Here is a 23471-nt window from a genome sequence, read left to right as displayed (position 1 = left end):
ACGGTCAGCTCAGACTCAGAGAGGTGAAGTAACCAACGCAGGGTCACACAGCTAGGAAGACACTGATAAACTCAAGATTCCAACCTGGGTCTATCTGTTTTTCAACCTTTGTTCTATTGACATTTTGAACTGGATAATTCTTTGTTGTGAAGGACTGTTCTGTGCATTGTTGGCTGTTTCACAGTATCCCTGGTCTCTGCTTGCTAGGTGCCAGTAGCATCCTCCCCCTCTTCCCAGTCGTGACAACCAAAAATATATCTAGACATTGCCAGATATCCACTGGGAGCCAAAAATGATCCTTAGTTTAGATCTATGGTCTAACTGAAGAATAAACACCTTGAACTGCCAAAGAATACAGCTTTCTGCTCAAGGTAAAAAAGGGTAGATGTTATCTAACAATGCAATGAATTGTCTTGATAGATTCTTTTCTTTGGCCCTTCATTCTTTTAGCTGGCTGGAATGGTAGTAGGATGAATAGGGCTTAAGCAGCCTTCTTGGGACCATGAGGAAGGACCACAGAATGAGAAGCAGCAATTTGGATGGAGCTGAGGTCTCTGATGACTGCAAAGCTGCCAAACCAGTCAGGGCTCTCCCTCTCTGGGATAGGTTAGGTTTTCTATCACACACAGCCAAACCAAATCCTAATTGATACACAGTCCCTGACTTCAAGGAATTTGTCCATTAACATGAGAATAAAGACAAAAGATAAAGGAACAGCATCAAAAAATAAAAAAAATTCTAGAATGTAACCTGCACAAATATGATGACTGAAGTAAGATCAAAGCAGGTGACAGGACAGAGGGAGGAGGGACAGCCTCTCTCAAGGTAGAGTGCAGATGTCAAGAAGAACATTGGAGAAGGAGTGAAGTGTGAGCTGGGCTTCAAAGGATGAGTAAAAGTTCACCAGGAGGAAAGAAGAGAAATTTAAGGACGAAGAAAAAAAAGAATAAAAGTATAGAGCTGAGGGGCGCCTGGGTGGCTCAGTGGGTTAAGCCTCTGCCTTCAGCTCAGGTCATGATCTCAGGGTTCTGGGATCGAGCCCTGCATTGGGCTCTCTGCTCAGTAGAGAGCCTGCTTCCCCCTCTCTCTCTGCCTGCCTCTCTGCCTACTTGTGATCTCTCTCTCTCTCTAACAAATAAATAAAATAAAATTTAAAAAGTACAGAGCTGAGTGTGAGGAATTGGGAGGGAATTGTTGGAATGAGGAATCTGGGAAGGCATCAGGGGATAAGGTATCAGAAAGCTCTTTTATACCTCTATGCTTTTGCTTGTGATGTTTCCCTGTATGGAGTACCCTTTGCCTGGAAACTCTTAGTTGCTCTCCCTCTGCATCCCCTCAATGCCTCTAACACCCCTTCATAACACCGAGCTTATCATTCTTTCTTCAGCTGATTGTCCCTAACAGGGAGTACCCACTGAGGGGCACGGAAAGTGTCTACTATTTCTGTTTCCAACGTGAGACACCAATTATCATCAAGGAGACACCCCCTTCTTTACAGCAGGGCCACCCCTTTTCCTCCACCACCATTGTCCCATGCTGGTGCCATGCAGGTACATGAGGGATGCTCAATGGACACTTGTTGGATGGGCTCTGAAAAGCAAGACATGAATGAAGAGTAGCAGGAGATGCAGGAGGAAGAATCCAACTGCAGAAAGCATGGGCTTGGGGTGCCTGGGTGGCTCAGTGGGTTAAGCCTCTGCCTTCAGCTCAGGTCATGATCTCAGGTCCTGGGATCAAGGCCCAAATTGGGCCCCCCACCCCCTGCCCGCCCGCCTCTCTGCCTCCTTGTCATCTCTGTCAAATAAATAAATAAAATTCTTAAAAAAAAAAAAAAAGGAAAGCATGGGCTTATTTTTCACAAAGATGCCTACGTCAACAAAAATCAGAGGTAAGATTTATGCTATTGATGAATATTGATAACCTTCATTTAACTTTTCTATTTTTTCCTGGAAACTTTACTGTTGAAAATTTCTCTCATGGTAATCCAAAACATGAATACAGATTTACACACAAGGATGCTTACTGCAACATCATTTAAAATAGCCAATAAAAGAAAAGAAATCTAACATCTGGGAACTAAACATATTATGGGATAGTTACAGAATGGAATATCATGCAGTCACTGATAATCACATTTATGGACCACCATTAGTAGTATGGAAAAATGCTTACAATGAAATTAAATTTACAGATGCTGTTTATCCTGGATGATGTCCATTCTGTTATTAGGTTTAGTATAAGGGTGAGTCTCGGTTAGGTTATATTAACAGTGGTTTCCTATGGGTGGTGGGTGATGTTTATTATCTTTGGCATTTCCCAAGATATCAACAATAAGAGCATCTTTATTTTATAACAGGGGAAAATAAGAACTAACTGCATTCATTTTTAAAAAACAAGATAAAATAGATTTATTCCATTGGGGAAAAAATTTTAAGGAAAGGTCTTCCACATTCTTAGCACATCTTTTATTTTCTTTAGTGAAGCGTTGAGAGTTTGGGATTCCTTTCTTGATACATTCTAAATTGCCTCACCCACCACTCCTCATTCCAAACTGCTCTACCCTCTGAGACTCATTTGCATTGGATGTTTATCTTAGTCAGTTCAGTCTGAACATTAGTTTCTTCGCTCCAATTCTAAGAGTGAGGTGCCATGCATGAAAGTACCCCAAATATTGCATATTCCCATTGAGTGTCGCCAAGGTATAATTTCCATAAAACATCCAGGCTTATCACTGCCACTGGCTGTGGTGCAGAGAGCAGACTGCAAATAGCAAAATCCTGTTATAAACCTGGTGCTGTAGGAACATGCCTGATTTTGAATGTAGGGCAGTGCTGGGTTGAGAATTAGCCTCTGGGTAAGATGCAAGAGGTAGATGACCTTGTGGGGAGAGAGTGGCCCTGAAGATTTTTTCTGGAGGTGGAGGTGCACATTTAAATGCCTAAAGAGGGCACCTGGGTGGCTCAGTGGGTTAAGCCGCTGCCTTCGGCTCAGGTCATGATCTCAGGGTCCTGGGATCGAGTCCCGCATCGGGCTCTCTGCTCAGCAGGGAGCCTGCTTCCTCCTCTCTCTCTCTCTCTGCCTGCCTCTCTGCCTACTTGTGATCTCTCTCTGTCAAATAAATAAATAAAATCTTAAAAAAAAATAAATGCCTAAAGAGTCAGGAAGGGAAAGTTAGTAAGAACAGGGACTGTGTGTCTCAAGGAAGAGGAAATGGTGGGGACTGGGGCAACCTGGAGAGCACATTCTGTCTGAAGAGGACAACTCTTGCTCAGATGCCACCAACGGCTGCAGGCCCAGATCTGCCTGTTTTAAAAATGAAGCATAAAAGATGGATGTTTACATGGAATCTTTTAGTTTTAAAATGTCACTTATTGTAGCCCCAGGGTGGTTCAGTTGGTTAAGCATTTGAGGATCCCAGGGGTCCTGGGATTGAGGTCGGCATCAGGCTCCTTGTTCAGCAAGGAGCCTACCTCTCCCTTTCCCTCTCCCTCTGTCTCCCCCCCACCACTTTCTTTCAAATAAATAAATAAAATATTTTTAAAAAAATAAATAAAATATCCCTTATTTAGTTTTTTCATTTGTTTTCTTGAACACTTGAAAACAGGTCAAGCAATAACAAATTTTGAGGATGTGACCTGTGAGCCCCGAGCTGGAAATGTCAAGCTAGTTCATAGGGAATCTGGAGTGCTGATACAAGATAATGACCCTAGATTAGACCCCTTTTGGGGTAGCTGCCCAATTCACAAGCTTCCTTCTCGGGGAACCATCATCCATCTAGGAGTAGATACTGGCAGCCGAATTTATACCATGTAAATGTGACCTCTAATAATGTGATTGGACTGTAGGATGTCAACTGAGCTAGAAGGGCTAAGTTGCATTCTTTCTTCTAGAAAACTGGGATGGGGGTTGTGCAGCCAAGACGGTCTATTGGTCTCATGAACTGAAGTGACAAGAAAGGGGAGGGATTGTGGCTACCATTGAGGGGCAGTGGTGCTCATAAGCAGATGCCCTGAAGCAGAGGAAAGGTTGTAACAAGGCAGGGAACAAATGTCATGACCTGTGCTGGAATAACTGATCTCTCCCTGTGCAAAGATGAATCTAGACCTCTCCCCCTCACACCTTATATAAAAATCAACTCAAAATTGACAATAGTCCTAAATGTAACAGCTAAACGTCTTAAAACTATCAGAAGAAATCACAGGAGAAAAGCTTTGAGATCTTGAGCTAGCTGAAGATTTCTCAGATATAATACCAAAGGCATAACCCATAAAGGAGAAAATTAAGTTAGACTTTGTCAAAATTTAAAACTCCTGTGTTTCAAAAGGCACCAGTAAGAGAGTAAGAAGCTATAGAATGGGAGAAAACATTTGTACCTCATGTATTTGCTGGATTATACATCTGATGGATGCAGAATGTATAAAGAACTCTTCCAACTCAATAGTAATAAGACAAAAAACCCAATTTAAAAATTGGCAATGGATCTGAATAGACATTTTACCCAAGAGAGTATAAGAATGGCTCAGAAACCCATGAAAAGATGTTCAACATCATTAGTCATCAGGAAAATGCAAATCAAAACCACACTGAGATACCACTTCACACCCACTGGTTGACTATACTTTTAAAAGACAGACAATAATAAGCGTTAATGAGAATGTTGAGAAATTAGAACCCTCCTATAGTGCTGGTGGGAATGAAAAATGGTGCAGCCACTGTGGAAAAATCGGGCAGTTCCTCAAACAGTTAAATGGAGTTACCATGATAACCAGTGATTCTTACCTAGATATCTACTCAAGACAATGGAAGATACTCATCCACATAAAAATTTGTATGTGAATGTCTCTAGTATTATAAAAATAGCCAAAACGTGGAAACAACCCAGATATTCATCAACTGGTGAATGGATAATCAAACATCATGCAAGTAAAAGCAACTACACACAAAAGGCAACATATTGTATGATTCCACTTACAGGAAAAGTCCAGGATAGAAGATCCATAGAGACAGAAAGTGGATTAGTGGTTGTCTGAGACTGGGGGTGGAAGCAGGAAGGAGTCTTTGGGAGTGATGGCAATGTTCTAAAATTGAATTCTGATGATGATTATACAACTCTGGACATTTACTAAAAATAATTTAATTATATGATTTACTCAGAATGGGTGAATTTTGTGGTATATAGATAATTTATCAAAAAAGTTGATTAAAAATAAATTCAGGGACGCCTGGGAGGCTCAGTCAGTTAAGTGTCTGCCTTAGGCTCAGGTCATGATCCCAGGCTTCTGGGATGAGTCCTGAATCTGATTCCATGCTCAGCGGGGGAGCCTGCTTCTCCCTCTTCCATGCCCCCTTGCTTGTGCTTATGCTCTCTCTGACAGATAAATAAATAAAATTAAAAAAAAAAAAAAGAAATTTGGTGGTCCAAGCAAGAGGCTGTCTAGGTTTCCAGACTTCTGTCTGTTTTAAAAACTTGTTTTGGTACACTAGTATTGCTTTCTAAAATACTTACCAGGCACCAGAATTTTTTTAAGGGAAATAAAGGGGTGTTAGGTAGATAAGGATTAAACTAAGGGTAGATCCTAGAGAATCACTGGAGTTGGGTCACAATTTTGACTCTGAGCTTCCCAGGAGCCACAGCAAAGAGGAAAAACAGGATCAATTACAGGATTCTAGTGTCATTAGCAATGTCATAATTAGCAATGTCATTAGCAAAATAGTTGCTTAGCAGAAAGACAGCTTTAACTGGAATTACGGTTTTAGATAAAATGGTTTCTTAGAGTGGGAGGCACACTGCGATGTTACATTGTAACTTCTTAATCCTTAGGCAGTAGAGTGGACAAAACTTAGCTATATCAACTCTTTCCTCCTGTGCATCCATGATCCTCTCTCATTTTATAATTTGGCTTAAGACTTTGGGTTTGTTTATTTGCTCTTTACAAGCCCCACCACTGGTATGACAGGCTGGGATTTTGAAATTAGGCCAGGAATGGGAAGCCAAAGCATAATTATCACTAAATGTCAAACAAAAGAAGCAGAAAAAGCCCAGCTTCCATTCTCGCTTACCCTCTGATATTGAAAAGCAATGAATGAGAAGAAAAAGTAGTATTTCAAAGGCTTCCTATGACATACCAGCATTGGGCTGCGAGGGTTTCCATGTTGCTTCACTGAATCCTCGCAGTGCAGGTTATGATAAAGGAATCATTTTTTGCCCCTATTTTAATGATGAGGAAACAGAGGTCTCTGGAGTTTATACGCTTTTTGGTGCCCTGCACTAAGATCCAAAGATGACTGAAGAACAAGTCCCTTAATAGCCCAAGTGACACCTGCCTTCTAGGCTATTTAAGGGGCTTCAGACCACCTGCCCTAACCCACCCACCTTTTCACTATAGTAAGAAAGAGATAGAAGTAAATACATGCTTTAAATAAACATTTCATGGCATTGGTACTACAAACATTTGTGCTAACATTAGACAAGGACACTGTACACAACACCAGGCCCAGCATACACACACGTATCACTTCAGGACACAATGAATAATGTTTTATTTTTGTTCCAAGTCCCGGAGATTAAGCCTTGAGAAAGGTACTTTCAAAGAACAAAGTTATCCAGCCTGTTTTCTTCTTGAGAAAAAAAAGAATTATGTATGATATTGAAGTAAATAAAAGAGCTGGCAGAAGAGAAAGGAGAGGCAAATGAGATGTTTACAAGAGAAAGCTACTAGATAATTGGGAGTTTCTTTAATATCTGTCTCTTTCAGTCAAGGGACCCCCTGCCTGATTGTGCAACAGCCATGCCAGCACCATACCGGGGGCTCTTCAGCGCCACCTGCTGGCCAAGCCTCCTGCTGGTACTGGGCCATGCTCGTCTCTAGACTGAGGTTATACGTGTACACTAGCATAGGTGGGAGTGAATCAGTCTGGCGGCTCGTTGCATTCTCATATGCATTTACTTATCCATCCATCCAACCATCCATCCATCCATCCATCCATCCATCCATTCATCCATCCATCTTCTCTTCTTTCCACCAATCCACCCATTCAAAACTCCTTAGTGAGGCATCAGGCACAGATGCTATGCCAGGTGAAAAATAGACACAACCCCATTGCTCATGGAACTCATGGCCTATACCAATGGTTCTCAACCTTGGCTACCTGTGACATCTATTTCAGGGAAGACTGAGTACAGGTACTTTTCCCTATTTTTCTGTTAAGTACAATTAAAAAAAAAAAACCTGAACATTATATTTAAAATAAACATAAGACAACTCTAAAAGGCAGAGAGGCAAAGGCAGACCAGCTAGGGATCCCTGGACCCAAAGAATGACACAGTGTTAGTTCCCTGGGTTTTTGTTTGGCCATATATATCTGAGACTTTGAGCCACAAAGGATGGCAGATCAGAAATGCCAATGGGCACAGATAAATAAAAAAAAAAGCCCCCTCCCCAAAGCCTGCTGTGTCTATCCAAAGGACCAGGAAAGGAGAAGCATAGCAAAATAGAAAACTTCTAGACTAAAATTGGTCTACTTGCAGTCAAACACCACAGAAAACACTAGAGTCCCATTCCCATCCTGGCCAGCAGAGGCTGAGGGGAGCCAAGGTGTTCACCGTTGTCAGACTACAAGGTGACGTGACTCTCTTGCTGGGGACGTGTCCCTACTGTCCTTAATAAGGACTTTCATCCTCATCAGGTAGAGATCAGCCCTGCAGCCCACCCCCCAGAGTCAGTGGAGGCCACATGGGGAGCAGTAAGGATGCACCTCTATCCCTCCCAGCCAGGGAGTTATTCCAGGAGGCCTGGGAGGGAGCCAGAACTTGTTCATGCTCATGAGTAATAAAGACCCATTCCCCTTCAGGTATCACAGAAGCTGATCAGGGAATCTGGACTTCTACCCCCACCTGGAAGTAACGAGATGGCATACCCCCTTCTCACTGCCTCCTGCTTCCCCTGCCAGAGCAGTGTCCCATAACACCAGATAAAACAGAAGACTTAAATTTGATACAGAGTCTCAAATGCCCACCCAAAACACACACATTTCAGTTGAAAATCATTTCTCATATAAAAAACTGGGAAGAGCTCATACAGAATTTTTCTTAAAGCAATCAATAGATACCAATGTCAAAATGACAGGGATGCTAGGATGATGCAACAAACACTTAAAGTAACCATCATAAAAATGCTTCATTGTGCATATGGGAACATCCTTGAAACAAATGAGAAAATAGAAAGTCTGGGAAAAGAAACAGAAGAAAAACGAACCAAAATGGAAATTTTAGAACCAAAACATCTGGTAATTAAAATAAAAACTCAGTGGTTGGGTTCAACATCAAGATGGAGGAAGAGAGGAAAAAATTAGTGAACTGGAAGATAGGACAATAGAAATTACCTATTGTCCTCGAAGATAGGACAATTACCTATTGTCCTGGAAGATAGGACAATGAAAATTACCCAATCTGAACATCAGAAGGAAAACAGACTGGAGGCTAAAAAAAAAAAGTCCCAGAGATCTGTAGGACTATATAACAAAAGACTTAACACTCATGTAGGCATAGTCCTGGAAGTTGACGAGAAAGAGTATACATATGAAAAGGCACTTGAAGAAAACTTCTTAAATTTGGTAAGAGACATAAACCTTCATCAAGAAGCTGGGTGAACCTTAAACAGGATAACTGCCTCTCGAAACCCACACCAGCATACATAATAGTTAAACTTTGGAAAACTAAAGGAAAAAAATCTTGAAAGCAGCCAAAGAAAAACACTTTACTATAATGAGAATGACAACAGATTTCTCATCAGAAAATGTGGAGATGAGAAGGAAGTGACATAAGATTTTCAGAATCCAAAGGGAAAGAAATGTCAACCCAGTATCTCTCACTTGGCAAAATACCCTTAGGAAATGAAGGGGAATCAATACATTCTCAGAAGAAGAACTTGTGCAAGACTTGTATGCTGAAAACTACAAAATGCTGATGAAAGAAATAAAAGATCTAAATAAATGAGGAGATACACGGTGTTCACAGAGTAGAAGATTCGGCTTAGTAGATGTGTCAAGTCTCCCCAAACTGATGTACAGTTTTAATGCAATTAATGCCCAAATCTCAGCAAGGTGTCTTGTAGATATGAAGGAGACCATTCTAAAATTTAGATGGAAGGACAAAGGAACTAGAGGATGAAGAGTCGCATGCTCTTCTGACTGAATCAGCCAGGCACCCCTGAATTTCTACTTATCACACAAAACTCATCTTAAAATTTCCTTCTTCTTCGAAGCTTTCCTATATCCTTTAGCCACATCTAAGCATTCCTTCCTCTGGGTTCCCACAGTATTGTTTCCATATCTCTATTTTTCCTTTAAGATCTTTTTATTTATTTGAGAGGGAGAGAAAGAATCTCAAGCAGACTCCATGCTGAGCGAGGAATCTGATGTGGAGCTCTATCTCATGACCCCAAGATCAAGTCATGATTCCCGAGTCCTGAAATCAAGACTTATATCAGGCTCCCTGCTGAGCGGGGAGTCTGCTTGTCCCTCTCTCTCTGTCCCCATTTGGGCTCTCTCTCTCTCACTCTTTCTCAAATAAATAAATAATAAATAAATCTTTTAAAAAAATAAAGAAAAATACTAATGTCTGGCTCCCACCCTTAGACAAGATTCTGATTTTCTTGTTGTGAAGTGTGGTCTGATTATCAGGAGTTTTGAAAACTCTCCAGATCCAGCCAAGACTGTGAACCATTGCTTAACCAAAGCTGAAGGGTAGGAGGAGCTCAGTAAATGAAGAATGAATGAGTGGATGAATTCTTACTCTAACACATCACAGTCCTGACCCAACATGACCATTTTTAGGGTTTCATGCTATGCTAATTCATTAATATATTCAGGAACTATTAATTAAGCAATAACGCAGTACTAGGTGTTATGCTAGGCCACGCTGCTGGAGATGAAAACATGAGTAAGACTCTCACTTCTCCCCCTGTTCCAATGTGCCTTTGGGAAAGCTGGGGCTGTGTCCTTGTTCGTCCAAGAACTTTCTGTCCTGCTGGTTAATTGGCCAGTACCAACAGCAATCATCTCCCCAGTGGCTGACAGCAAACCTTCCTCCTGGCTGCTTCCTTCAGCAAATGTAAGGACAGACTATATAAATTCCCAGAGAGAAAGTTCCTGGAGGGTAGGAGTGAGTGAACCGAGCAAAAAGAAAGTGGTCCTGTCTAGATCTCTCCAAGCACTGCAGAAGTTACTGGTGAATCTCAGAGGTGGCCGACTCAGGTGAGTCTCACAGGAGAAACCCTGTGCTACTTAAATAAACTTCCTTCTGGGTGTGTATTTACACAAAGAAAGTCAAAGGCCTTAGGATATGATTAAGATCTGAACTACCTCACACTTCAAGAGAACTTCCTTCCCAGTTGCTGCCTTCTCATATTCAGAGCTGCTTTAAGATTTGTACCACAGATTACTGAAAAGCAGAGATAATAACCATTTGTGCCATTGCTGTTCTGGTTCAGACTTTGATAATATCTCTCCTCCACTTTTTTTTTAAACTTATAATGTATTATTTGCCCCAGGGCTACAGGTCTGTGAATCATCAGGCTTACACATTTCACAGTACTCACCATAGAACATACCCTCCCAAAGTCCATAACCCAGCCACCCATATCCCTACCCCCCCCAACCCCCAGCAACCCTCAATTTGTTTCATGAGATTAAGAGTCTCTTACGGTTTGTCTTCCTCCCGGTCCCACCTTGTTTCATTTTTTCCTTCCCTACCCCCTACAACCCCTCACCCTGCCTCTCAAATTCCTCATATAAGAGAGATCATATGATAATTGTCTTTCTCTGATTGACTTATTTCGCTCTCTGTTCCACTGTTTTAACAGTTTCCAAATTGGTCATCCTGATTCTGATCTGGGTGCCCTCGGCCCATCCTACATGCAGCAGCCAGATAATCTTTCTAAAAAACCACGCCTCCAATCACCTCTTTCTCTTACGGAAACTCTAATGGCTTGCCATGGCTGTCCCGCCACAATTGGATACATTGGGTAATCCTCCTATGTGTAATACAAGGATAACCCAAATGAAACTGGGCTGTTTTGTACCCAGTCTAACCATGGTACTATATTCAGAAGAAATTCAACTCTAACATCCAGGAAGAAAACAAATGGGAAATAACTTAAACCTCTTCTGAAGACTCTTAAAAAGGCAAAAAAAAAAAAAAAAATCCTAAAGCACCACTTGTCCCATCTATTACCCTACTGTGCCACTTCCTGGGTCATCTGCCTGCCATTGAATCTCCTCTTCTCTTCTCAAAAACTGTAGTTTGCATTGGTTCCCCCTTCTACTCTACCTTTCTCCCATCTACACTCCAATCTTTCTGACCTGTTGAAGTCAACTTGCATTTTTAACAGAAATCCACTTTGCTTTCCTGATGTTTTCTTTACTCATAAATTACTCCAATCAACACAAGAGAAGCCCAAGAGACAAGCATTCAAAAACAGATTCCACTCTGGAAACTGAGAGACAGGGACAGGGACCGGCAGTGGCATATTAAAACCTTTGACCTCACACAAGAGCCTTTTCCATTGGGATGTACCCAATTTCCTGTGTGGCCTCCTCTCCTGCAATTCCATGTTGCCTCCATAAACCTGGCTCTCAAGCATCCCCGTACCTTTCCAAATGCCGTTGCCTCTACGGGGGCTGCCTGTTTCTTCCCTCTCAGCCTGACAACATATTCAATTGATTATTTACAACCAGCTCTGATGTCACTTCCTCTAAGACTTTCTCAGTTCCATGAGACAGAGTCCATTGGCTTCCTTCTCTAGGGCTTTTCTGAACTTTGTACAGATCTCAGTTATAACCCCTGTCAAGCTGGGTTGTAATTTCTTAATTACTGACCAGACTTTTCATTAGACTGTAGGTGCCAAATTTAAGTCTGAGTCATCTCTGTGTCCTCAGCCCCAAGAACCAGGAAGCTGCACAATAAACAGTTACCGAATTCTCTAGAAATATGCTCCAGCTATGAGGACTGTAGAAAAGTATTTCCCAGTGTTCTCCCCTCTGCTCATTAGCCTGGGAGCTCATATCACAGTGGAGCTTGAGAGATCGGTGCTGGCACTTACATGGCTACGTCTGATCAGCCCTCCAAAGGGGTGTCTGTCCCTCTCTCTGACCCCAGCCAGGCCTGGTTCTCGCCTAGTTGAAATAAATGAAGTTAAGTGCAGACCAGCAATTAGGCATGGGAAGGCAATAAAGTCACGCGGACTTGAAAGGAAGAAGTCAAACTTTTCAATTTGCAGATGACAGGATCTTATATCTAGAAAATCCCAAGGGTTCTACAAGAAAATGATCAGAGCTAATAAATGAATATGGGGGCCCTAAGTCCTTATTTGGGTGGGGGCCCTCCTGCCTCCGAGAGCGACCTCCCATGGCATTTGCCAGCACACCTTCTTCTCCATTGCTTGTACCCCCAGCACATGGTGTGCCCCTTGCAAGGCTGCCTGCTTTGCCCTCAGGGACCTGGGCTGTGCCTTTGCCTGGAAGGCTTCTCTCCCACCACCGCCTTGTCTGTAAACTTGGGAAATGAGAGCTACATCTATGGAAGCTGAGAGTTTGTTATGCATAGTCTCATTTAAACTTTATGGGAACCCGGTCAGGAAGGAACTATTATTATCACCTATGATTTTTTAGTGGGTAGGGACAGAGGAAGAGGGAGAGAGAGTATCTCAAGCAGACTCCCCACTGAGTGTGGAGCCCGACACAGGGGTTGATCTCACGACCCTGTGATCAAGACCTGAGCTGAAATCAAGAGTCGGACACTGAACCCACTTCACCACCCAGGCACCCTGTCCACCCATGTTTTTCAGATAAGACTCTGTTCCTGTCCTTTGCCCAAGCTCCACAGCTACATGGCTATCTCCCCAGTTTCTGAGCCCAGGGTATGGGTATTAAAGAGAAGCTGACTGCTAGTACCCCAGCCCATCAGAACAACTACACTACCATTGGCATATAGGATTAATGGACGATTTTAAGGAGAAACTGATCGTGTTCACAGTGGCATTATTCAATGGGTGGAAGCAACCCAAGTGTCCATCAACAGAAGAATGAATAAAAAAAATATGGTCTATTCTTATAATGAAATATAACCTCAGAAAGGAAGGAAATTCTGATCCTTGCTACAACAAAAATGAACCTAGAGGACATTGTACTAAGTAAAATAGCCAGTCATAAAAGACATACTGTGTGGTTCTAAGAGCACATTTATAGAAATGTCGAGCACATTTATGTAGAGCTTATTATAGAAAGTCTAGTGATGGTTGCAGCAGCTGGGGGAAACAGGAATGGGGAGTTGGTGTTTGATGGATACAGAGGTTCAGTTTTTTAAGATGAAAGAGGTTCTGACCAAGCAACTCCTTGCGACACTCTGGGGTGGGGTGTCTAATACAAAAGGATTTGTCAGTTGAAGGGGACCTTTAGACGGAATCTTCCTGGGAATTCAAGGCACATTGAATGTGAGTTCCTGGTAGATGTCAGGGTGCTCAATTAATTGTTACATTTTACATTTTCTTATAAACTCATATTCCCACCTCCAGATACTTCAGGGAGCAGCAACCCTTGATTCATCTGCCTTGATTTCTCCTCTCAGTTCAGTCAAAAAATCAGGAGTTGGTCATCTCTCTTCTGCTCCCAAGGAAGCAGGATTGTGTAGGACACCGGCTAGGAAAAGTGACCCTTAGAGAGGCAGGGAACCCTTCCCAGGTAATTACCCTCCACTTGTCTGTTCTTTAAGCCCACATGACCTGGTGAAGGCAGTAGAGGCAAACAAAACTTACAGGACGCAGCCTAAGCCTAGAAGAGTAAAAGCAGCACCATTTCCCCTACATAAAACACCAGAAAGCAATTTACTGTCTCGGCCTTGTGTCTCCGGCGCATTTTCACCTGCCACGGGCAGGCCTGGGAAACATCGGGGATTCCACACCTCTCACTGCCTGCTGTTTCCCAGGGCCACTGGGTGCTCCGCGTGTTTGGAGGTAACACAAGTATGGGCAGGCTCAGCCCAGAGCACCCCAGGTCCCAGCAAGCAGCCTACCAATCTCAGCTACAGTTCTTACCAGAGATGGGATTTTCAGGAGAATCAGGAGGTATCAGACCTCAGAGAAAGGACTCTGCCAAGATCACAAAGCAAGTCAGGGGGAGAGGTAGACAGAGGTGGAGACAGCACTCAGGGCTTCTGATACCCAAGTCCGCTTCTTTCTAGGACCACCAACTCACACTGACAGATCTTACAAGGGTCTGGGTGTGGATGACATGCATTCTTTTACTAAATGGCCAGCACATGCTAGGAGTAAGTGCTATTATAATTTCCTTTCCAGATAAGGAAATGAAGGCTGGGAGAGGTTAAATAACTTGCCAAAGGTCAGAGAGCTGGCAGAAGGCAGGCGGTGAACTTCCATCTGATTGTATCCAATACCTCTTCCTTTCTTATTTTAAGTGTGTGAGTGTTTTTTTTTCTTTTTTTTTTTTTTTTAAAACAAAACATGAATACAGGAAACAACACTAATGTAATGGGTTTACTCAATAGATAATTGTAAGATACATACCACCGAGGTCAAGAAAGAGGACTTTGCCCCCACCCCAATCCCTGAAGCAAGCCTGACCAGTCCCTGAACTCTCTGCCTCTTTGCTCACACTTGTTCCTTTTTCCTGCACCACCGTTCTATAAAATCAGTACTGACCTACTGAGATCCTGCCCAACCCAGAGGCCCAGCTCAAAGGCTACCCCTCCTGAGACGCTTTCCTGATTCCTACTACCTGGCCCGGTCAGAACCTTTGTCATTTCTCAACAGGACAGCCCTTTGCACACCTCTCTCATTTTCTTTAGTACATTCTATTTGAATTTGTTGGTCTAAATAATAACTATCTAAGGTCAATCATCATTATTGAGAACTTTAACTGTGCTGGTCACCATGCAAAGAACTTACATGCATTGTCTCATTTAACATGTAAACCTCTATAACCATGTCCATTTTAAAGACCTGGAAACTGAGGCTCAGAGATACTAAGATGTTCAAGGTCACAGAGTTAGCAAGGAACAAAGCCAGGCATGCATGCATGCATGTATTCATTCATTCATTCCATAAATCATTATTTAGTAAGGGCCTATAATATACTAGACATATACTAGATATTGGGAAAATAGCAGGAATCAAGTCAGACAAAGTTCCCATCCACAAAGAGCTATCATTCTAGCGCAGAGACACAGTTCATTAAAAAAAAAAAAAAAAAAAAAAAAAAAAGTAAATACTACATTAGGTGATAACAAATGCTTTGAGAAAACAAGGGGAATATTATATCTGAGGTAGGTGTGCTATTGGATAAAGGATGGTCAGGGTGATGTGACATTTGAGCAGAGGCCTAAAGGAAGCGAGGAAATGAATTACACAAAGATCTGGGAGAAAGAGCATGACGGGAGGAGGGAACAGCCTGGGCAAACGCCCTGGGGTGGACACATCCTTGATATATTTGATAAACACCCAGGATATCAGTATGGCTGGAGCTGAGTGAGAAATGGTAGCAGAAAGGTGGTAGAGATGAGATCATCTGGGGCCTTAAAGACGTGCTAGATACTTTGGTTTTGACTTTGTTTGAGACAGGGAGCCACTGGAAGATGGTTCCTAGAACCCATGTTCTTCATTACTATGCTATACTTTCTGATTGTTACTTGAATGAGTGCCAAAAGGTACTTGCAGACATTTTCTCATTGAAACCAGCAGGATGGCAGCCAGACAGCCCAAAACAACAAGAGATGGCAAGATCTGAGCTAACGGGGCTGGCATAACCACCCCCTTGCTAGTCAGGAGGATCTGCGGCCCCCAGAGCACAGGACTGGTTGGGGTTCTGGGGTGACTTGAGTGGGTCCTCTAACTGGATCGGCGATGTGTAAACTTCTCAGGCCTGTTCCTGGGGAGGTCTCAGCCCCTCCATGAAATGTGTCCTTTGCTTGAAAGAGGCAGAGAGAAAAAGGCAACATCTATAGTGACTCACCAGAGAGAAATGAAAATTCTGTCCAGGCTGGAAAACAATCAATTTGGAAGTCACACATTTGCCTCCAGAATGAATATATATATATATATATGTACACACATATATATATGTCTTTTTTTCTTCCTCCTTCTCATTAGAAATATGGCAGAACCTTCTCACACACACTGTCTCACAGCATGACAAAAACCATCTCCTGAAATTCCTGCCTTCCTTCCTGCTGCAGTTCTCTCTGAGATAAAAATACAACCCCAGGATGTGGCCAGGCCCCCAAACCGCCTCCCTGCCCTGTCCAACTGGGAAGTGCTGTCTGACAGTAGCGTGGAAGCGCTGGTGGTCCTAGGACCGTCCTGTGGTTGCAAACCCACCAACCATCCCCCAACTTTGGAGTGCATAGGAACCTCTGAGGAGACTCTTAAAAGGCAGATTCCAGGGAACTGGACCCGGGAGGTCTGGCATGAGGCCCAGAAGCTGAGTCTTTAATAAGGAGTCCTCAGTGATTCTGATGTTGGTAGTCTGAGAATCACTGACCCAAGCCCCATGAATAGCTCCAAGAGCCCAATCTTTCTGCATTGAACCTTCCAGGAAGTGGCCCCAAATCCTTTCTCACACCGCAAGTAGCACGTTTTGGCTCCCGACACGGGTGGGAACTCTCCTGGGTAAATCTGAGCAGAGGAGAATCTTGAAATCCCAGTCTTTGCTGATGTTCCTGACTTGAGCTACCAACAACATGCAGGGTTTGCTCTCTGGGTCCTTCTCAGGAAGACCCACGCCCTGAAACTGCAGCTGCCCTGGGGACAGGCATATCTGAGAGGGTGCCAGACCTGCCTTCCTCTAAAAGGAAAACAAGGTCTAATCCTGATTATGAAATGCTGTTTCATCTCTCAATTTGCTGAATTTACATGTTGGCAATAGGTACTCCCCTAACGGTTGGAAACAAAAAAGCTCAATGGGCAACATTTATTATTATAATGGCTGGAATAAGGGGCCACCAGCTAGAGCTCCTGGCTGGCACCCCTTCCTCGGGATTTACAATAGTGGTTTGAGAGCCCTGTTAGCTGCTTGCTTCAGGCACCAGATTTGCTAATTAAAATTCTCCCATGGTGCATTCAAGTTCATTTATGTCTGTGCTCAGTTGTCACCTTCCTTGTCTATTTTGTCTAATGAATTCTTCTTCCCCAAGCCTTCTCTCATTTCTAACCTCTTAGTTTACTTTATTTTTCCTCTTCTGTTTTCTGTTTTTTTTCTTCTTCATAGCACCCAGCATTACTGGAATCACTTTATTTGCTGGCTACTTTATCTTCTATCTCAATCCCCCTAGCAGGTTAGCTCTTTGGGAGCTGGGCTTTTATCTTGTTCACTGCTGGATTTTGATGCTTGGCACGTAATAGGTATTCCATTGATATTTGCTGAGTGCATGGATAAGTGAACAGATGATGTTATTATACTCTGAGAGTCCACAGAACTATCTTGAACTCCAAGGTGCTCTACTCATGGGATCCTGGGGTCTTTGGGGGTACTAAATGAATATACCAAAAATAATAAATTTGTTCAGTGCTTACTACATACCAGCTGCACACAATATTTCATTTTGTCCTCAAGGCAGTTTTGCAGGGTGGGGATTATGAACCCCATTTAAGGGATGGAAAACCAAAGCCAAAGGCACAGAGCTGGTATGGGGGAGGGGGGGATTCAAATCCAAGACAACTAAGGCTAAGGCTTTACTCTACCTGTTAACAGCTGGACTAGATGCTATCTGCCTTATGTTGACACTGGGATAGGATCCAGAGGTGAGCAAGACAAACCCCTACCCTCCAGAAATTGTACCTACAGTCTACCCCGCCATGTAGTAGAATGACAATGGGCAGGGGCCTGGAGTTAGCCTCCCAATCTGAGCTCCAGCTCTTATTAGCTGAGCCTCAGGATCCTCCTCTGTAAAATGGAGCTAATAATCCTTTCCTTGTAGGGATGTCCACTGAGACAATACATAGAGAGTGTACCAAACAGAGAACCTGGCATGTAGCTAGCACTTAATGAACAATCGAGTTTATTGGCTACTGCGGGAGAGAAAAAAATCACATTAAAAGCGTTGCTCTAGCCCTCTGGTTCCCAAACTTCTCTTCATGGAAGATGCCATGAATTGAATGCTGTGTCCCCCTGATTCATATGTTGAAGCCCTAACTGCCAATGTGATGGCATTTGGGGATGGGGCTTTCAGGAGGTAATTCAATTTAGATGCAGTTATGAGAACGGAGCCCCCATGATGGGATGAGTGCCTGTATAAGATGAAGAAAAGACACCAGAGGGTCCTCTCTCCACCATGTGAGGACGCAGTGAGAAGGTGGCTGTCTGCAAGCCAGGAAGAGAGCCCTCGCCAAGAACCTGACCATATGGATACTCTGATCTCAGACTTCCTATCCTTCAGAACTGTGAGAAGGACACATCTGTTGTTTATGCATCCAGTCTGCAGTATTTTGTTGTGGCAGCCTGAGCTAAGACAAGAGATTCTGGAAGTCACAGGGCTATTATTAGGGAAACACTGTAAAATACGATAGATTAAATTTCTTCATACAGATCAGAAGCTGTTTTACTACCAGATCAGATGTGCCAAGAAAAGAATCAAGAATCTCTACACAATTAAAACTTACCATCACAAATAAATAATTTCCAAATCTCTTTGTTAAGTACAGTTGACCTTTGAATGACATTGGGCACTGAACCCCTGCGCTGTTGGAAATCCATGTATGACTTTTGACTTCCCCCAAACTGAACTATTAATAGCCTACGGTTAGCTGGAAGCCTTATTGATAACAGTGAGCAATCAATCAAACCATATTTTATTTATCTATTTATTCATTTTTGAAGATTTTATTTATTGACAGAGAACACAAGCAGGCAGAGACAGAGGGGGAAGCAGGCTCCCCGCTGAGCAGAGAGCCCGATGCAGGGCTCGATCCCAGGACCCTGAGATCATGACCTGAGCCAAAGGCTGAGGCTTAACCCACTGAGCCACCCAGGCACTCCTAACCCATATTGTATATGTGTCTTATATACTGTATTCTTACAGTAAGCTAGAGAAAAGAACATGGTAAGAAAGTCATAAGGAAGAGAAAATACTTTCACAGTACTCTGGTATCTTCATCTTATACAGGCACTCATCCTATCATGGGGGCTCCGTTCTCACAACCACACCTAAATCGAATTACCTCCTAAAAGCCCCATCTCCAAATGTCATCACATTGGCAGTTAGGGCTTCAACATATGAATCAGGGGGACACAAGCATTCGATTCATGGCATCTTCCATGAAGATATGTTTGGGAAACAGAAGGCTAGAGCAATGCTTTTAATGTGAGTTTTGTCTAGCTATTTACATTCTTAGAAAACCAGAAGCTATATGAACAACAGTTATCACGGGATTGGTTAAGTATGGGCTCATAAGAACACTAAGAACATATGCAGCTGTTAATAATGATGTGGATGTGGGAAGATGTTCGTAGCTGTCAAATTAAGAAGGTTACAGAATGATACGTAACTGTATTATGCGAAATCGGATGAGTGTGTATCCTTGGAGAAAAGGTGCCTGAAAATTCGTAGTTGGTTTTTCCTTGGTAGAAGGATGTTAAGTGACTTTTTAAAAAAGCGTTGGATTTTTATTTAATGGATAGTATTGTGTCAGGACAAGTTATGCAAAAAAAAAAAAAAGTCAACTTAAAATTGATTTCAAGAATAGTGTTAAGGGAAGAACAGGTAGAGCAGGGAGTAAAGAGACATGAATATATTGCAAAGGGAGTGTGAAAGTTTGAAATACAGTTTTAAATTCTTCTTTGCCTTGCTCTTGTGTGTGTTCCACAAAGTGGAAAAACTGTTCTCACCTTTAAATAATAAATTACTGAGTGAGGAAAACTCCTTCTGTTTATCCACTAATCTAGTTTTGGTGGCCCACCAGGCCCACCCTTCTTGACAGCTCTCAGGGCACAGGTTAGACAGACACACTGGACATGCAGGGATGGCCACTCTCCTTCCTTGGGTCTTGCAGTGGCTCCCCATCCCCCAATGCTTCAAATGAGGGGAGCAGTGGGTACATATTGAAGGTTCCCTGGGTACCTACTGAAGGTTCCCTTTGTAAAGACTGCTAATCTTTTGTGCATCTTCTTAAAACCACACTTAAAACCACTACCCTCCTCCATTTTATAGATTATGAAACCAAGGCTCAGAGAAGTAAAGAGTCTTATCTAAGGTCACACAGCCAATAAGTAGAAAAGCTCAGACTCCAGCCTAGGTCTGTCTGAGTCCTGAACACCTCACTCTAAATCTCTGTTGAGTTCTGTCTTAACTTGGCTTGGGAGGCTTAGCATGATCTTGCTTCTACCTGCCTTTCCTGCCTCCTCCCACCCCCTGCCTATCACTGCCGCTCCATGCCCACCATCTACCCATGACCCCTAACTTCAATACATTCAAGTGTCTCACACCTCCCTGTCACTGTTCCTTCTGTATCTACCTCCAGGAATGCCTTTTCCCCTGCAAATCTCCAGAGACTTCCACCCATCCTTCAATTCCCCAGCCTAGAGCTCCCCCACACCCCACTCCTCCAGGTTCCCTCCATCACAGCACTTCCGCTCTGCTGGCATTGTCTGTCCTACTGTCTGCTCCTTCCTACAAATCTATATGCCTGTAGAGGTTATAGACAGGGCTTTCTGCCCCAGGCACTGTGCACAGCGTCTGGCCCCCAGCAGGTACCTGGGAACTGTAGAGGGACTTGACCAGAGGGCTTACAATTCAGGTTAGGAACCAGACAGACACAGTTTGAGTTCCATTTCCGTACCACACCAGCTGAATGACCCTGACACCTGGAGCACAGTAGAGTGAGCAAGTCACTCTACTCTGAGCCTCAGTTTCTGCATCTGTAAATTGTTGTTGGGACGAAATAACATAATGATAGGCAAAGAGCTTGACATAGCGAACCCATAACAAATCCTAGCTATGCTCATGATGATGTCAGTTGAGTAACTTATTTATAAATGAATCTGGCCACAGGGGCAGGGGGAGCCAGGTGGCAGGAGGACAGTGAGTCAGCTACTGAAGTCCAGGCCAGCAAGCCGGTTTTGGTATCCATAAATGGGAAAACCACCAAGCAGCAATCTGTGTCAAAGGTCACTGCTTTGCAGCCAGGTGGACCACAGGGACAGGGCATCCAGGACCCGAGTAAAGTCCCACTCCAAGACAACAGACCTCTGACAGCCACAGAAAGAAGTTTGGGAGCCTAGGGTTTGGGGGCAGAACCCCCACCCAAGCAGAGTGTGGAAAAGTGGCCAAGCTACTGAAAATGCCCCACATTCACGCGCCAGGGGTCTTGCTAAGTGCTTTCCATGCATCATCTTACTTTGTCTTCACAGCAACCCTAACGGGTGATACTATTTGTGTCCCATTTCACAGAGGAGGAAACTAAGGTCCAGACAGATTAACAAACTTGCCCGAAGACCCAGCTGGTGAGGGTGGAGCCAGGATTTGAAGCCAGGCAGTCTGATTCCAGAAAACTGCTCAGATCTTCCAGCCCCACATCGAGGGACCTGGGCAGGGCAGAGTCCATGGGTGGGGGCCCAGGGGCCCAGAACCAGGGGATCCCCACGTCAGGGATTATGTGATTTGAGCAGTTTCTGCACAATGTGCTCTACCTGGGGTGGGTTGTGCTTCTCCAGCAGGAAGAATTTATCCCTGGAGAGCAGCCAGAGGCTGTGTCGGGGGCGGCAGTGCATACATTTCACATATTCTCAGCCCTACCTCTTGAGAGGCACTGATGAGAGTCCTGTGTCACCAGTGAAATTGCCTCCAAATTGCCTTCTTCATTAACTGTACAAATTTGCATCTTAATTAGGCTTAATGGAATACAATTACCAGACCCCAAGTTTCTCCCTCTCTGATCCCAAGCAAGGATGCCACAGAGGCAGGCCAGAAGCCAAACACATGGGGCTGAGGAGAACCAGGCTGGGCGCTCCCCGTGGGAAATCTCCCACCTGAAAGAAGAGGGGCCAGGCAGGGGTGGTGGGGGGATGGCAGCCGGGGTGTCCAGGCCCCTAACATGAGAAGCTGAGGTTGGCCTGGGCTTTGGAATTGGATGTGGCAGGAAGCCTGAGTCCACCTCTGACCAGCGGTGGAACTGCAGCTGTGTGCCCTCTCTGAGCCTCAGTTTTGTCTGGCAACAAATGGGATAATAAAAATATTTGCCCCTGGGTGGCTTCTGGAATCAGATGGGATCACAGCGCCTGGCCCAAAACCTAGTATCTAGTTTGTTCTTTTTCTCATGCCCTCTCTTTCTGCACTGCAGACTCAGGAGGTCATGTGGAGCCGATCCCCGTCTACCCTTTCCTAATTCAGTGAGTATGATCTCATATCATCCCCTCCATGCTCTAGCCACACACACCTCCGAGTCCTTGGAAAGCTCTAAGCTCCTTCCTGCTTCAAGGGCTTTGCAAGTGCTCTTCCCTCTGCTTGGATCATCTGGCCTGTGGCTCTCTGCTTTAATACTTACTCATGCTTCCAATCAGCACTCAAGTGTCACCTCCTCCAGGAAGCCTTCCCCAACCCTGATGACACTCTCCTAACATCCTTTATCTGTGGGATTATTTCACAAGGGTCCCTCTCTTCCCAGCTAGACAATAAGCTCTGTAAGTCTGGGAAACACTTCCATCGTGCCCTCTGCTGTTTCTCCAGCTCCCAGCTTAGGGTTTATCGCATAGGTCCTTCCTTCATGTTTGTTTAATGTGCACACCTCCCTGAGCCTCATTGAATGCATCTGTCAAATGGGAATCATCACCTCACCCTCATTTCACGGTGTTGTGAAATGATTAAACAATATTTGGCACACAATAGGTTCCCATGGAACATCATTCCATGCCCCCATTCCTTTTGATTAAGGAAGAGTCAGAAGCAGCCAGGTAGCTAGCTCATAGAGCAGTTTGGCTAGGGGAAAGCAGAGCCTAGAGGGAGCCTGGAGGCTGACACCACATACGATCAGGATGGGAAATCTGGAAAGAACTTTAGAAATGATCTGGTTAATTTGTTCTCAAAGGCTCCTTTTAATCTTCCCATTATGAAATAATTTCATCTACCACAAAACTACATGAATTAAGGAAAAATCCACTCTCCCAGCTTTGAATTACTCAAAGGCATTCTGTTTTATCCCCTTGGTGCCTGCTCAGTGTGAGGGGAGCCATGTGGAGACACCTTGCCAAGCATTTCCAGCAAAAAGGAAGGCCCGCCGGGGCCTGGGCAGCAGGAAAAATGATTTCCTTTAACTTCCCAAAATGTTAACAACAGCCTTTGGAGGCCGAGGACAAGGGCCAGAGTTAAGAGTCACCAGGGGACCACACAAAGGGAAAAGCTTTCTGCTTTTATTTTTCCTAGCTAGACCTGCTTCCTGTTGGCAGCTCCACAGGCACATGACAAGGCCTGG

General features: G+C 43.8%; 1 protein-coding gene across 3 annotated transcripts in view; it reads right to left on the bottom strand.

Moving 5' to 3' along the window:
* Nucleotides 1–23471, bottom strand: part of HRH1 (histamine receptor H1) — a 74795-nt gene that overhangs the window by 7190 nt on the left and 44134 nt on the right. Inside the window, exon 1 of one of the 3 annotated variants that reach the window (XM_032327357.1) lies at nt 11651–11670. The exons of the other annotated variants lie outside the window; for them this stretch is intronic. The gene's annotated coding sequence lies outside the window, so the exon portion shown is untranslated. Of the gene's footprint in view, nt 1–11650; nt 11671–23471 lie in introns of those variants that run through there. 3 annotated transcript variants of the gene reach the window in all.

The sequence above is a fragment of the Mustela erminea genome, chromosome 1 (assembly GCF_009829155.1).
Source record: "Mustela erminea isolate mMusErm1 chromosome 1, mMusErm1.Pri, whole genome shotgun sequence".
Taxonomy (NCBI): Eukaryota; Metazoa; Chordata; class Mammalia; order Carnivora; family Mustelidae; genus Mustela; species Mustela erminea.
This window is presented reverse-complemented; position numbering and strand designations above follow the sequence as displayed.